General features: G+C 40.2%; 1 protein-coding gene and 1 long non-coding RNA gene across 2 annotated transcripts in view; both read left to right on the forward strand.

Moving 5' to 3' along the window:
- Positions 1 to 556: 556 nt before the first annotated feature.
- The window catches only part of LOC133899493 (uncharacterized), a 79,143-nt gene continuing 63,197 nt past the window's right edge, over positions 557 to 16,502 (forward strand). The window contains exon 1 of the mRNA XM_062340480.1: positions 557 to 566. The gene's annotated coding sequence lies outside the window, so the exon portion shown is untranslated. The remainder of the gene's footprint in view (positions 567 to 16,502) is intronic.
- On the forward strand, positions 13,973 to 15,262 carry LOC133899372 (uncharacterized). Its single transcript, XR_009906357.1, has 6 exons — positions 13,973 to 14,086; positions 14,189 to 14,250; positions 14,344 to 14,419; positions 14,607 to 14,671; positions 14,787 to 14,887; positions 15,010 to 15,262. It is a non-coding gene; the product is annotated as an uncharacterized LOC133899372 (long non-coding RNA).

The following is a 16,502-nucleotide window of genomic DNA, read 5'->3' on the forward strand; positions in this document are numbered from 1 at the left end:
TCCGTGTCCGGCACTGGCCTGGTTCCCCTCTAGGCGCGTGGCCTGGGGATCATCGCCGGCACCCAGAATACAGGAGCCTCCGCTGCCCTTTGTTGCATGAACTGTCATGCAAACTTCCCGTTGAGGCTCGAAACTCTCGGACTTCGATTTGATGTCCCATTCCTAGAGCACACCGGGCTCACCTGGGTCGTATCCCATGACAAACACCTCACGGTCACTGGGGTCCTCGGAATAGGACTCAGCGATGACCATGGGCAGCCCAATCTAATATTTAACACCTACCGAAACGCATAAATACGTCTCCCTACCTGGCGCGCCAATTGTCGAGAGTTAATTCTTGACAATGATTCTGGGGTGTACCAGTCGGTGGACGCGTGAACAACGCTTGTGGCGTTCGTGTGCTTGTGATAGACTAAAAAACATGAAAAGGGTATCCAGGTTTAGGCCTCCTGAAGGATAACAATCCTGTGTCCTGTGTATTTTGTTATCAGAGTTTGTGAACTGGTGACAGATGAGTTTTTTCGGCTCTTGCCCCTCTTCCCCTACAAATCAAGTCCTCCCCTCTTTATATACTAGAGAAAAGAAGAACTTACAAGTGGACTTTGTTTAGCAAACTCATGCCTGGCTAGATATTCTACTCTTGAATCGTCATCATCATGTTCAACTTACTCAATACTGTGACATATAATCTGAAGACTCCCATATACTCGGCTAGATGTACAATCCTATCTAGAGACCCAAGTTACTACTCGAGGAAAATAGTCTACCAATTTTTTTCTCTTTGCTGGACTAAGTTTTTTATCTGTTGAAGTCTTATTTAACGTAATGATGGGGGGCTTGATGATGGGTAGTCAATATATGAGTATTTTATGTGTATCTAGATCCTCTAAAGTTTCCTGTATTCTCGTAGCATACATTCATGCTCAAGAAAGGAATCTTTAAACGTATGAAAACTACACACAGGTATCAGAGTATCTTATAAATAGATAAGTTTATCTCTAAGGATAATATAATCCTACTCGAAAAGAAGTTTGGAGGCTACACGACAACTCCTATATATATACGGAACCAAAGGATCCTACGAAGGACAAGACACAAGCCCTTTTGCACCAGCCTACAGAAGCCTCAAGTGCACCATGAGCCCCCAGCCTTATGTACTCACGATATACATCAACATTTCACTGAGACTACACGCAAGGAGCCCTCGACTAGATTTATATCACATCTAAACTAGCCAAAACTCCCCCTTGTAATATATCTCAGAGATCAATATAAGATCACAGGATATAGAACTATTTATCCTACGGTAGGTATGAACCTATATAAATCTCTATATTTTATTCACATATTCGTAAGATAAGTGGTTTACTAATCGTCGACATAACCAATATAGAGTTATAGACCCGTCCTTTGCCCATCTAAATATTCTTAGAGCATGTTTTGAAGACTGAAATTACACTAAGAAATTTTAGGATTTAGTTAAAGTTTGTACTAAATCTTAGAGATTTGGATGCCAATACTCAAGGGTGGGCCTACTTTATAGGTTGCACATGATATCATTTAATTTTTCAATTTTTAGTTATTCATCGTATATATCAGTCCTATATAACACTTTTTAGTTTAACAAATATGACATCCGGATCTTTAATCTAACAAGTAAGACACCTAATTATTTTTATTGTAAATTCACCACTGCCAATACCCCTTCTAAACTTGAATTGGTTGTTGAATGCATAACATCATTGAGTTCTAAAGTAGATCTATACCATAATTCCCCGCGAACTTCTCAGCTCCTCACCTGGCCATGTCGACTCGTTGCTTGCGGCCGTCGGATGCTTGCATCGTGTGTCTCCTGTTGCCTCCCGCTCGCGGTTAGGTGGCCGGCCCTCCTCTTTATTGCGGTTCCTAGTGCGGTCCACGTGTCGTCGTGCCGTTTGTACGCTGCGGCCCGCGTGGGGTGCGTGCGTCGGTAAAATCGCTGCCTCGTTTGGGGGATTGGCCCTCCTCTTTGTTTTCTCCGTCGCTGGTTCTCTTGACTACTCGGTTCCTGAGCTGTACCGCTTCCCCTTCCACTTTCCTCTCTGGTGAATGCCCTCCTCTTTGTTTTCTCCGTCGCTGGTTCTCTTGACTGCTCGCTTCCTGAGCTCTACCGGTTCCCCTTCCAGTTTCCTCTCTGGTGGGTTTCCGTTCACTTTGTGTGCTTGCCGGATGGGGATGTTCACCTTTTTTCTTTGGATCGGATCCTTCTTGTGTGTTCCTGTTGTGTGCATGCCGTGTGGATTTCTTTCTTATTCCTTTGGTTTGTGCAACTTCTTTATTTGTTGGATTTTACGGATCTGGTGTTCTTTGTCTCGGATTTATAGTACTTCTTTGTTCCTCGGCTCTATTGTCTCCAGTTGCTTTGAGTTAGGCTTCGATCTACTCTGCTTGTGTCCTTGTTTGTTGATCTTTTTTGCCCCAAAAACAAAAAAGAGATGGGCATTTGTTAATAGGAAAATGGTAGCTTTCTTTTTGTCCAGCCTACGAATCCCTGGCGTTTGGGTTTTAGGTCTTTTTTCCATTTATTCTCTCCCAGCGTTTTTGCCATCGTTGCTTTCAGTATATTTGTTAGCTGCGTCTTTTTAACTCCGTTCTATGCCGCAGGTTTGTCCATGTTTCTTTTTAATTTATTTTTTACCTTTGTTGTGTGAGTGTTCATTAACCTCTGTCTTTTTGGATCTGTTTTGTGCCGACATTTTGTCCACGTTTCTTTTTAGTTTATTCCTTACTTCTTTGTTCACCCTTTTTTCTCGTTCGTATTTATTTAACGAGAAAATCCTAAACTTTGTTTCTTGGATTTCTTCTTTCCTACCGTTTTGACCGTCCCTTTTTTTGCTTTATTTCAGCGGTTTGCGCTGTCTATAGTTCGGGCTGTAATTTTCGTTCGTTGTTTCCTTTTTTTTTTGGCCCGTTCCAGCTCCGGAGATCGGTGCTTTTCATCTTATAGCTCTGTTCGTTCCTGCTGTATTGTGCTACGGGTTCGTCCACGTCTTTTCCACCCGGGCCCGTCGTTTTTGCCGTCGTTGCTTTCGGTATATTTGTTAGCTGCGTCTTTTTAACTCCGTTCTATGCCGAAGGTTTGTCCATGTTTCTTTTTAATTTATTTTTTACCTTCGTTGTGTGAGTGTTCATCAGCCTCTGTCTTTTTGGATCTATTTTGTGCCGACATTTTGTCCATGTTTCTTTTAAGTTTATTCCTTACTTCTTTGTTCACCTTTTTTTTTTTCTGGTTCGCATTTATTTAACGAGAAAATCCTAAACTTTGTTTCTTGGATTTCTTCTTCCCTGCCGTTTTGACCGTCCTTCTTTTTGCTTTATTCCTGCGGTTTGCGCTGTCTATACTTCGGGCTGTAATTTTCGTTCGTTGTTTCCTTTTCTTTTTGACCCGTTCCAGCTCCGGAGATCGGTGCTTTTCATCTTACAGCTCTGTTCGTTCCTGCTGTATTGTGCTACGGGTTCGTCCACGTCTTTTGCACCCGGCGGCAGGTATGCAAGGCGTGGGCAGGGATTAATGTTGTTTCTAGCTATTTTTTACTCCCGGGCTTTTTTTTGTTTTCTTTCTTAGCCGTTCGGTTTTTTTGCTGTGTTCTAATGTTAGTGTGGATGGTTGTACCGTCTCTGATCATTTGGGTATACGCCGGCCACTGGTCTACTCTGAAGGTTAGTTCTTTTATTCCTTTTATGGATATATATCTTCGGTTCATAGAATATGGATTCCTTGTTTGTTATCTGGTTACTGTTACCGATTGAATGTTGATAATCCTGTCTGTTCTCACGGTCTCCTTGTCATGGTTCCCCCCTGTGTTTTCATACCTCCATGTGTAGCCGGGGCACGCTGCTTTAGGAGCCTGTGTTAGAGCTTATGTTGCTTAATTACCTACGTTGATTCCACTGTTATGTATATGCGGTGCTCCACCATCTTGGTTCTACTCTGTTAGTCTGGGTTAGCGGTCATGTGGTTTCGTTATGTAGGTGAGTTTTGTTATTGCAGATGTTCGGTACCTTAAACGTTTAGTGCACCCTCTATTCTTTCTTGCAGATTTATTAGAAGTTTTTCATTTGCTTAGCGAATTATAATGTGATTACATCACGCTATATCCACAAGCACCCTTCTTTCCAGAGGACGCCAGCTTGTGTCCTGCTTAGATTGCTACTTGCATTAGAGAATACGGTTTCATTAGATTCACATGCCCTTTGCAAGTTAGGAAAGGCTACCCATTGCTTCTCCCAGCGTTTGTTGTCGGTCGGTAATTTTATTTTTCTTCTGATGCGTTGTTACCACATACCTGGTAGCCATCGATTTTCATATTCCCATTTTTTCAGCCTGTCTTTTACGTTGGATTTGTCGATGATTGCTAACTTTCCTTGTTGCTAATTTTGTAGATTCGGTATGTAGAGGTCCTGCCTTTGTATGTTCTCTGTGGCTTTTCCACCTGGTCGTTTCTGGGTGATCTCATTTCTTAATCTAATTCTGGTGCTTCTTCTTGCGGCTTGAAAAGTTACAATCAAGGTGATGTAGAGCTTCATTCTTTATGTATTGTGTTTCAATTTTGGTTACCTGTTGGTTCATACACAAGCATCCTTTTCCCTGGATATTACCCAGCTTGTCACATTGTTTAGGTTGCTATTTAGATAACAGAATCCTGTTTTATGTAGTCTACACAAATATTCGAAGAATGCTAGAAATTCTCTGTTGCTGACTGTTAGTTCCTTGTCTGTGATTTGTCATCTTCTAATCTATTTTTGTGACCTGTTTGTTGACGACTTTCCTGAATATTACCCAGCTTGTCACATTGTTTAGGTTGCTATTTAGATAACAGAATCCTCTTTTATGTAGTCTACACAAATGTTCAAAGAATGCTAGAAATTCACTATTGCTCACTCTTAGTTCCTTGTCTGTGATTTGTCATCTTCTAATCTATTTTTTGACCTATTTGTTGACGACTTTCCTGGATATTACCCAGCTTGTCACATTGTTTAGATTGCTATTTAGATAACAGAATCCTCTTTTATGTAGTCTACACAAATTCTCAAAAAATGCTAGAAATTCTCTGTTGCTCACCATTAGTTCCTTGTCTGTGATTTGTCACCTTCTAATGCATTTTTGTGACCTGTTTGTTGACGATTGATCCTGCTTTGTCACATTGTTTAGGTTGCTATTTAGGTAACAGAATGCTCTTTTATGTAGTCTACACAAATGTTCGAGCAATGCTACAAATTCTCTGTTGCTCACCATTAGTTCCTTGTCTGTGATTTGTCACCTTCTAATGCAATTTTTGTGACCTGTTTGTTGCCGATTGATCCTGCTTGCCTACATCTTTTGATCCATCTTTTGTGTTAAACTTCTTTATAGCAAGTGATCTTCATTGTTGCCTCTTCTCTGTTGCTCATTGTTAGTTCTTTGTCTGTGATTTGCCAGCTTCTAATGTACTTTTGTCATCTGTTTGTTGCCAATTGATGTTGCTTGCCTACATCTTTTGATCCATCTTTTCTATTAAATTTGTTTGTGGACATTAATCTTTTGTGTCACCTCTTCTACAGGGTTGGCATCTGAAGGTTCATCCCTATTGCTGCTCTGTGTAGTTAATCTACCTTGTGCTTCCTGGAGCTTTTGATTTCCTCACTTACTTCTGGGATTACGCGGTTTAATCTATTGTGATCAAGGTAATATATTGTAGCCACCTATCTATCTATATCCTTATTAGTGATTTATGCTTGTTTATTACATATGATAGTTGTTATGAAGCTGGCTCTAACAAACAACTTTATTTTTCGCGGCTTTCTTTTCTTCCCTCCTTGTCTTTTTTCTCCCTCTTTTGCCACCGCCCCCCCCCCACTTTCCCTGTGTGTTTTTCCCCCATCGCGTAGGTGCCAACTTCAGATTTTTAGTTTAGAATGTTTGTGGTTGGGGCGTCTTATGTTTCGTTGTTACAAGCTGTAGTTAGTCGATACGACTCAGTCTCTATTCTTACCTATGTGAGGTCGGTCATGATGGGTCTGTTTTGGCTGGCGTAGAGATAGAGATGCCACCGTTTGATGTAGCCGCTGCTCCTCCCCATGTGTTCTTTTGGAGTTCTCCTCACATCACGTATATGGCCCCTTATGAGCAGACGGCATTCCAAGCTGTTACCTTCCTACAGATGCTGTATGGGTTTGTTGTCCTCGATTATAGCTACCAAAGTCTTTTGTATTATAGAAGAGTAGCATAGTCAGCTGTCCAGATAGCCGCCAGTGCAATACGTCGGCTCAGCTCTGTTTGCCCATTCATTTGTGGCCAGGTTCTATCTCCCTCCGACATAAATGAACTTCGCCGGCTTCTCATGGCTGACCTTTTCCCTCTTATAATGTGAGTTTACCCAAGTGCCATGCTCCCCCTCGTTTGTTGCATACTGTTCTTCCTAGTGTAATATCTATTCCTCGTTTACTGATTAAAGACGTACGTTGTTCCAATCAGCTGATTGTGTCAATCTCCTCTTTTCCTCCTACAATTTAGTCTGCTACGATTGTTTTTAGAGCGGCCTTTATTTACCTTATTTTCCTACTTCATTTTACATCTTCTTTGGGTTTTCCCTCCCTTTCACGTTTCCTTATAACCCGTAGAAAAAAACCTGGCGTTTCCAATGGCCCGAGGTTCATGTAAGAGACCAAGTATGTATATTTATTTTAGTTGTCCTGCATTCCTCATGGTTCCTATGTTCCTGTGCTGATGACGCGTTCAGAACCCCATGTTTTTTAAAATGGGAATAGGAGAGATCATTCTACCCACTGTAGCACCAGATGTAGCCAGAGAGAATCGCCATAAGCGCCTCAGGTTATTTAGGCTCAAACGCCACAGGTTGGCAGGTATTTACTTATCCAACCGACGGTTTCCCCCCTTAAGATTCATAAGTGGATAGTAAATGATGCTTTTCAATTCCCTGATAAACTGTAGGTCCAACCGAAGGCTGTGTTATAACTGATGTGTATGCAAGCTTTACGTAGAAATACATTGATTACCTTAGAGGTATATACACCATGGTACCTACATGTATTCCTCCGTATTTAGTCTTCTATACTTTCCCTCACTGCCTTCCCCTATCCCTTTTCTTATCTGTCAGAATCTTATCCGAAAAGATCATACTATGGTTCGCCTGATTTCGAGTGTCAACATTGCCATGCATTGTTTTGGTATCCTGAAAGAGTACGAGGATCCACCTCTGCTAGAGGTTCTACACCAGCGTATAACCTTTGCTGCAGAGATGGAAGAGTACGAATACCCCCATTTAAAGACCCACCATCGTACCTTCAAAATCTTATCAAATTCAATGGCAATACTCGATGCAAAAATTTCCTTAGACATATTCGCCAATATAACTGTTTATTTGCCTTCACTTCAATGGGTGCCAAAATAGACCACGCTATAAATAGATCTCGAGGACCATATGTATTTCGTATCAATGGTCAGATCCACCATCGTATTGGATCTTTGCTTCCATCAGCCGGCGAGCTTCCGCAGTTTGTCGAGCTGTACATTTATGATACTGAAAATGAAATAACAAATCGAATTCATGCATTAGATACATCTGAGAGGTTAGAAGCTGACTTAGATAGAAATATAATTCACGGACTGTTGCAGATGTTGGATGACCATAACCCTTTGGTTAAGATATTTAGAATGGCAAAAGATCGATTAAAGGACCATGATGAAGAAAATGTGGCTATTAGAATTATTGGTGCTCGTGAAGGCGATCCTGTTCAGTACAATTTGCCGACGTGTAATGAGCTAGCTTTGTTGGTTGTTGGTGATTTTTCTCTTGAGACCTACAAACGTGATATATTAGTTCATTCTTCTGATGATACCCTTCATCAAATATCAGTGTTGCATCCTGCCCTTATGGCTTTGCAATACCCGCTTCTATTCCCTTATGGTGAACGTGGTTTCCAAGTTGGTGTTCCCTATATTGGCGCCAACCTAACAAGATCAAATACTCGAAATAAAATGACTATGCAAGATTACTATCGATATTGGTTCCATTACAGAAAAGACCAGCCAAATCCATATCTATGCTATGGTAGACTCTCTTCGCAAGCCAAAGTTGATGCCCGAGCTTCTATTGACGAGTGTAGACTACAGTGGATCGTTGACAACCAGCCAAAACTTAGAGCGGATCATTTCCAAGGGCTCATTGATGCTGTAGCCGGCGGCTGTATAGACGGTGATGCTGTTGGGAAACGTACATACCTTCCTGCAAGCCACACTGGTGGTAGACGATATATGGTTCAGAATTTCCATGATGCAGTCGCAATAACTAGAGTCTACGGTCCTACTGACATCTTTTTAACCTTCACATCAAATCCAAAGTGGCCCGAAATTGCTGAGGCTCTTAAACTTGAGCCAGGCCAAAAGTACACAGATAGATATGACCTTGTTGTTAGAGTCTACCATATGAAATTACAGGACCTTTTAGCAGATATCAAGGATGGCTCAGCCTTTGGACCCATTAACGCAGGTGTGTTACCTCTTGTGTTCTTCTATACATCCTTTCTTGTTACTATATTCACTTCCCTTCTTACCTTTGTGTTCTATACTCTTCTTACCTATTTTATTAACTCACGTGCGATTCCCCTTGTCGTGTTTTGGTAGTGCTCCACGTCGTTGAATTCCAAAAATGTGGACTGCCGCACTCGCATGTTCTTATATGGCTTCGCCTCGACACATCAGTTCCTACAGCAGACATCATAGATTCGTTTATCATTGCTGAAATTCCAAACCCAGAGGTTGATCCTCTTGGTTATGCTCTCGTTGCAGAGCACATGATGCATGGTCCATGTGGACCAGATGACCTAACCTGCTCATGCATGAAAAATGGTGTATGTTCTAAAGGTTATCCAAAATCTTTTTCTGACAAAACAAGAATTGATGATCAAGGATTCGCTTTGTATAAACGTCCTCAAAATGGAAGATATATTAAAAAAGGCAGAGTTGCTTTAGATAACCAATAGGTAGTCCCCTACAATATACTTATTCTAAAGAAATTTCAGGCTCATATAAATGTTGAATTTTGTAACAAAACCCATGTTTTAAAATATCTGTTTAAATATGTAACAAAAGGACCTGATTGTGCAAAAATTTATCTTGAACGAATAAGAACAAATGAAGCCACACTGTTTGATCCCACAACAAAAACTATCAATGAGGTCAAAGAGTATTTAGATTGTCGGTATATTTGTGAGCAGGATGCGTGTTGGCGCATTTTTGGCTATGATATACATGCACATGTTCCAGCTGTAGAGAGGCTGCCTGTCCATTTACCTAACGAAAACTATGTCACCTATAGAGAAACAGACAACTTGTCTAACATTGTCGGAAACGACCGATTTAAGCAAACCATGCTGACTGAGTGGTTTATTGCTAATCAGACATACCCACAAGGCCATACCATGACTTACTGTGAATTCCCCGCTAAATTTACATGGGATGACACAGATAGAATGTGGCGTGAAAGGCTCCATGGTTATAAGATAGGCCGGTTATACTTTGTGCATCCAAGTGCTGGTGAACGTTATTTCTTACGAATGTTGCTAATGATTGTGAAAGGAGCAAAGAGCTACGCAGATCTTAGAACGTACAACGAAATAGTTTATAGAACTTTCAAAGAAGCGTGTGCTGCCCGTGGTCTTCTAGGCGACGATTCTGAATGGCTTGCTGCTTTTAACGAGGCTGCTACATGGGGTTCCTCCAGCCAGCTTAGACAGCTTTTTGTCACTATGCTTCTATTTTGTGATATCAAAGATGAATATTCTTTTTTTGAAAACATATGGGTCTACTTGGGAGACGATATCCAGCGTCGTATGAACCAAGTTGTGCGTAATCAGAATTTCGTTCTTCCTTTAAATGAATTAAAAGACATGGTGCTTGATGAAATCTCTCTATTATTTAGTAGACGTGGTTCAAATATACAAGATTTCAACCTTCCTGCTAAAACCGACTACAATTCAGCATTTTGTTCAAACAAATTGATAGATGATGAAATGTCTTACAATCTGCCTGAACTGGAGATAGAAGCTCCATCATTGTATAGCCGTTTAAATCCTGAACAACTACGGGCTTTCACAGAAATTGTTACCTGTGTCTCTGATGACAAACCTGGGTTTTTCTTTGTTTCTGGTTTTGGTGGCACTGGTAAAACTTTTCTATGGAATGCAATTGTTACATCTTTAAGAGCACAAGCAAGGATAGTCCTCACTGTTGCATCCTCTAGTGTAGCTGCTCTTCTTTTACCAGGTGGTCGAACTGCTCATTCCCGTTTTAAAATCCCACTTAGTATTGACTCTACTACAGTTTGCGATATCAAACGAGGCACCATGCTAGCTGATTTAATTACTAAGACATCATTAGTAATTTGGGATGAAGCTCTTATGACACATAGAAAATGTTTTGAGACATTAGATAGAACTTTCCGTGACATCATATCTGTCGACAACCCTGACGCAACCAGCATTGTCTTCGGTGGTAAAGTTGTCATACTCGGTGGCGATTTAAGACAGATTCTTCCTGTCATAGAAGGTGGCACTAGAGCTGAAATAGTAAATGCTTCGATTACTAATTCTCCATTATGGCACCATGTAAAAGTACTCACACTTCAGACTAATATGAGATTATTCTCTCCTGATCTTAGTCATGATGCTCAGTCTGAGATCGCTGAGTTTAGCAAATGGGTCCTTGACCTCGGTGAGGGAAAACTATGTACTGATACACACGGTGCTGATACCGAACCAGTCTGGATAGATATACCACCTGATTTATTAATCGATACTGATCATGATCGAATTGCTTCGATTGTTTCTTTTGTCTACCCAAATTTCAAATCAAACTTTGCTGATCCATCGTATTTATGTAAACGTGCTGTATTAACCCCAACAAATGAAATTGCAGATGAAGTAAATTTGTTTGTGTTGATGCTCGTACCAGGCAATGAAAAGGAATACTTAAGTTGTGATACAATCTGTAAATCGACAGACACATTCGGAGATGCAGATTTACTATATCCTGTCGAGTTCCTCAACTCGCTTAAACTAGCCAATTTCCCACAGCATCGTCTCGTTCTTAAAAAAAATGTACCTATTATGTTATTACGTAACCTTAGCCAAACAGAAGGATTGTGCAATGGAACACGACTCATAATTACAAACCTTGGTGACTTAGTGATTGAAGCGGTTATTATAACAGGGACAAATACAGGCCAGACTGTTTATATTCCTAGGATAGTGCTGTCATCACAAAAAAACAAAATGCCATTTACACTGCAGCGCCGTCAGTTCCCTGTTAAACTGTGTTATGCTATGACTATAAATAAGAGCCAAGGCCAATCGCTAGATAATGTTGGTGTCTACCTAAAGAACCCTGTATTTACACATGGCCAACTATATGTAGCCGTCTCCCGAGTGACGTCAAGAAAAGGCCTTAAAATTCTAATTGAGAATGAAGATGGTTCCTGTGCCTCCAAAACTAAAAACATAGTCTACACTGAAATCTTTTCATCTTTGCAGTAGTTTCCTTCCCTTTATTATACACTGTATCTACTTCCAGTATGTCCATAACCCTTTTTACCCCTTCATCTACCCCTTCGTCTGTGATGCATATACATTTACCTTTCGCTTTTCAATACTGTACCCCTCCATTAACCTAGCTCCCTACATTTGTACTCTCTTTTGGCGTAATTCAGATTTTTCATATTGACAAATTCTTCAATTCTATACCTATTGGCTATATTCCCACACTCTTATCCAGAAAAGAGCCAAAAAAAAAACACTTTATTATTCTGTTTCTATTTTTCTATCTCCTTGCTTCTCTTGATTCCCAGTGGCAGCGCATGGTGCTAATCATCCTGTGCTGCCTATTTAGTTTTACCTTTGTATATCCAAGAACAGATGTCAACCTCTATGCTCAAAGATATACACCCCCGGAGTAGACACTGGGTTGTCTGTACCCGAGTCTCAAGAATGTGGGAATATCGTGGAGGATCTGATGATGGTGATATACGACATATTGACCTTGTGCTCTTGGATGCTGAGGTAGTACACAGTTAATCTACTTTGCTATTACAGATGTATACTCCGTTTACCATTCGTTACTCCCTATTTGCTATTCTAATTATGTATCTTCACCTATTTTAGGGGACTGCTATGTACGCTGAAATTGCCTCGGACAATATCAAAGACAAGAAAGCTTTGCTCACTGAAGGGAAGGTATACACCCTAAAGAGATTCAGGGTGCTCAAATCAAAACCCTCTTACAGACCTGTTGACTCAGAATTTATGATCGAAATTACCTGTCATACCTTGATTGAAGAGAACAGTGGCCACCAATCTACCATTCCGCTATACACCTATAGTCTAACGCGATTCTCTGATTTGCCTACGCTTGTTGGGGAGACCAGGCACTTTATTGGTACATACCTATTTCACAATCTATTTATCACTTGCTTCCTACACCGCTAATTACCCAACATTCTGCTACTATTCTGCTCAATCCTTGCTTTTATCTTGCAGATGTTATTGGTTTAATCACTGAGGTTGCTGATACAACCACACTCCAGCTAGCTAATCAAAGCAAACCCACAACCCGAAGGGCTATCACATTGAGAGACAACAGGTAAACTATAATCTGCATTCTTTTCTCCATGACTACTGTCTTCTCCTACTGTTCGAACCAAATTTTTAATATTCCTCTAAAGTTCTTCAGTTGTGATTTATCCCGTTCCATTTTAGCAACTATGAGATCAAACTGTATCTTTGGGGACAAAGAGCTTCTGAATTTAATGCTGATGAAATATACACAATTGGCCAAAAAGAACTAGTTGTGGCTATCTTTGTTGGACTTCTTATGAAATCTTACAGAGGTCTATCCCTTAACAACTTTCCATTGTTCTCTCTTCATATCCCATTACCATACCCTTTTTTTACAAAAAAAACTTAATACCATGTATGTGATTTCCCATTATAGGCGAACATTCGCTAAGTGGTAATACAGCTTGCCGGTGGTACATAAATCCTAATCTCCCTGAAGCTCACACTGTCCTAGCAAAGTATTGTTTACCTACCATAGTCATACCTCTTTTATTTCATACTATTCCATATTGTGCTATTTATTGTTTTATGCAACTACATTCTCCTCAATTAATTACTTCATTCCCCCTCTACACCCCAATAGCCTCCACGGTAGTTTCCAGCCTGTGCAACACGCCGCAATGGATCAACAGCCTCCTATTCCCCAGCTGCCACCTGCTGAACCAGAACAGAAAACTTTAGAGGAGATGTTTAGTATCAGTCCATACGACTTCCCAGTTAAGTATACTACCAGTTTTAACTTCAATTGATCATTCAGTGCCTTATCCAACATGTACTACAACACGATCCATTACCATATCTTTTATTGCAGCCTCAAGGCTTCCGGTGCACCATTACTATTTCCCGGATCGATCCATCTATATCCTGGTTTTTTCCATCATGCAATCGGTGCAGCAAAACTGCGCTCCCTGACGGAAGTGGATACAAATGTCCACATTGCAAATGTACAGGGTCTAAATTCAAGTAATGCTTCCTTACTATACAGATGTACACCTTCTACCAATTTTGCATACCATATTTGAATAATATAGTATACACATACATTCACTCATACCATATCTTTACTGCAGATATAAGATATGCTTAATAGGAACTGATGGCACAGATGAAGCAGAATTTGTCCTCTTTGGTGACATGGGCCGTCGCCTTGTCCATAAAGACGTGAAGGTATTACTCAGATCCTGCCGCTCCATTGACACAATTCCAAGTGAAATAGCCTCGTTGGTTTCGCAAAAATACCAGTTCACAGTGAACGTCACCAGCAAATGTGAAACACATTAATTGTGCATACGGTCGGCAAACTACCGTTCCAACAATCAGGAGGTCCACCAGTTTATCCCTTCATGACAAACAGAAATCAGTTTTAGCAATTGGATCCTCATCTGATTTTTCAGAATCACACAAAAATCCGCAGGATGAGATTTCTGAATTATCTGAGGTACTTAAATCCTTAATCTTTTCTATTCACCTGGTTACCTCCTATTTTGTATCTTATCATATACCTTCTACTGATATTTGCTTTCTCTACCACAACATCAAGCATACTCCACCACCAGCAACATCCCCAAATGTTGCCACCCTGAAAAACAAGCAACCTCCTCCGTAAGTACACTAATCATATTCTACTCTTTGGAATACCTACTCGCTTACTCTACACTTTACCATCGTTCTCTTTTTGCATGTCCCAAAATCTAGTGATCACCCTGTTGATACCAAAGAAAGAAGAGATGTACGCAGGCGTTTATCCTTGCATACAGATACAAGTGGTCAGGTTAATTATACTTCACTCAGTTCCTTCATTCCCTTGACATCTACGTCTAAACCTCTTCTGTTTTCAACAAATGTGTACACACCCAGCCACTGCCAGCCTAATTATACTTATGATACTTTACTTGCCGGCTATCCAAATGTCTAAATGTCATTATTTCGCTTTCAAAATAAGCTGCGTTTTACTGTAGGATACATCCAAACACATTCTCCCTGATGCTGATAGTTTGGAAACCCATTTACACCCTACCACTAGGTCAGTGCTCTCCAAAACTCTCAATAACTACTACCCTCACAATTTATATTATAAACTATTTAAACCTGTTATTTTTACATCTTGACCATTCAATCCTTACTTTCTTTATGTTAAGATCTACACTTCGTTCCCATGCTGCTGCTCATTCTGATATTCCCCACGGTGATCCATCAACTTAACAGAAGTTCCCAAGCTTCCTCAAAGAAATAGCTACCTGTAAGTCCTCTTGCTTTCAACACCTTCACTGCTGCTATCAATCCTACCTTTACTACTTCTATTACTTCTACTCTTCTAATACCTGCTCTTCTTTCTTACTGGTTCTTTCTTTATTATTTCAGATTGACAAACCCCGCCTCTGGACCTTTTTGTACCAATATGGATAACTCAAGACTTGACAACACAGGAATCTACCTTGGTTCCTTCCTGGTTGTGCCAGCAAACTTAATAGGCTACGTTTTTATTTTGCTGTGAATATGACTCTAGCCTCGAACCTGCTACCGATGAACCTCTGTACATATAACCGTCGTAGACATTACCCCTCCACTATAGCACCTCCTGCCTGTGTGATGCATCTCGTCCTCTAAGCACACTCACCCCTTTTTCAACAATACCAATTGTAAATACCTGGTCAACCTACTATAACTGCTTTTGTTGTACTATCTTAGATTACTACAATACGTTCTATTTTATTACCTTCAGCCAAGAAAATTAACCAGTCATGCCACTTGCCTTTTATCACACTGCTAAGACAACCATGATACTGATAGAATACCGCCTTCACCTTTCAGCCAAATCCCACATTGGATTTCCAACTGCTACTTCTCAGATTTTTTCTTACCACTATGCTATACACCTCTTCCTTTAATTATATTACTCTTTTTTGCACCACATACTCATATTTGTCCCTTCCTTCTAACATAACCGTTGATGTCTACGTCTCAACATAGTAGAATCAAATATATATTCTACGCTCCCTTTGTCTACCATCTTAGACAGCATTTTTTTTTCAGGCCTTCACCTCGGCAGGTACGTACTTCTTCTCTACTTCCCTACCTACAACACTCTATAAATACCTTATGTATATTTGTGTTATACACCCAGCATTCCCTCTAGAAGACAGTACGTTGTTTACCACTACTTACTAACACATAAGTTCACTCAACCAATCCCCTCTCTTCACCTCCTATATCTTGCCATCTCAAAACATACGATCCTCCCTTTTATCAAATAACGCCACTACATATTTAATCTGCCACTAGACTAACATCTATTATCGTTAATACGATTACTCTATTTACTGCTTTCCTACCTTCTAACGTAACCTCTGTTCTCCATTAGCATTCCACTATTATCCACCGGACAAAAAAACAAACACTCGGTAATAAATAGTAGGCTAACCAAGCAATATATATATACACAAATTCGCAACATATACTTACAGCTTTAGTAAAGAGTTACAACCCTGCACCTTCTCAACATGTATCTTTCTTACTAGCGGTTCATAATCAACACTATGCTTTTACATATTAAACACCTAATACAATCTCTACGGAATCCATCTCATGCCTCCTTTCCAAACATAAAGCAGTTTTACCAAGCATATTCTCATCTTTATGCATATTCAATTACAAACACTAACTCTATTAACCCACATAACACAGATTAGTTTTCTTCCTTTCTATGTTTTACCTACCCCTTTACATACCTTTCGTCAACCATTTACATTTACTACTTTTCAGCTCACATTATATATATCATCACACACAAAAAATATATCTATATATCCAGATCTCCATGACATGACCATTATCACTCTCACTCCAAACTTTAT

This window comes from Phragmites australis, chromosome 18 (genome assembly GCF_958298935.1).
Source record: "Phragmites australis chromosome 18, lpPhrAust1.1, whole genome shotgun sequence".
NCBI classification, from domain to species: Eukaryota; Viridiplantae; Streptophyta; class Magnoliopsida; order Poales; family Poaceae; genus Phragmites; species Phragmites australis.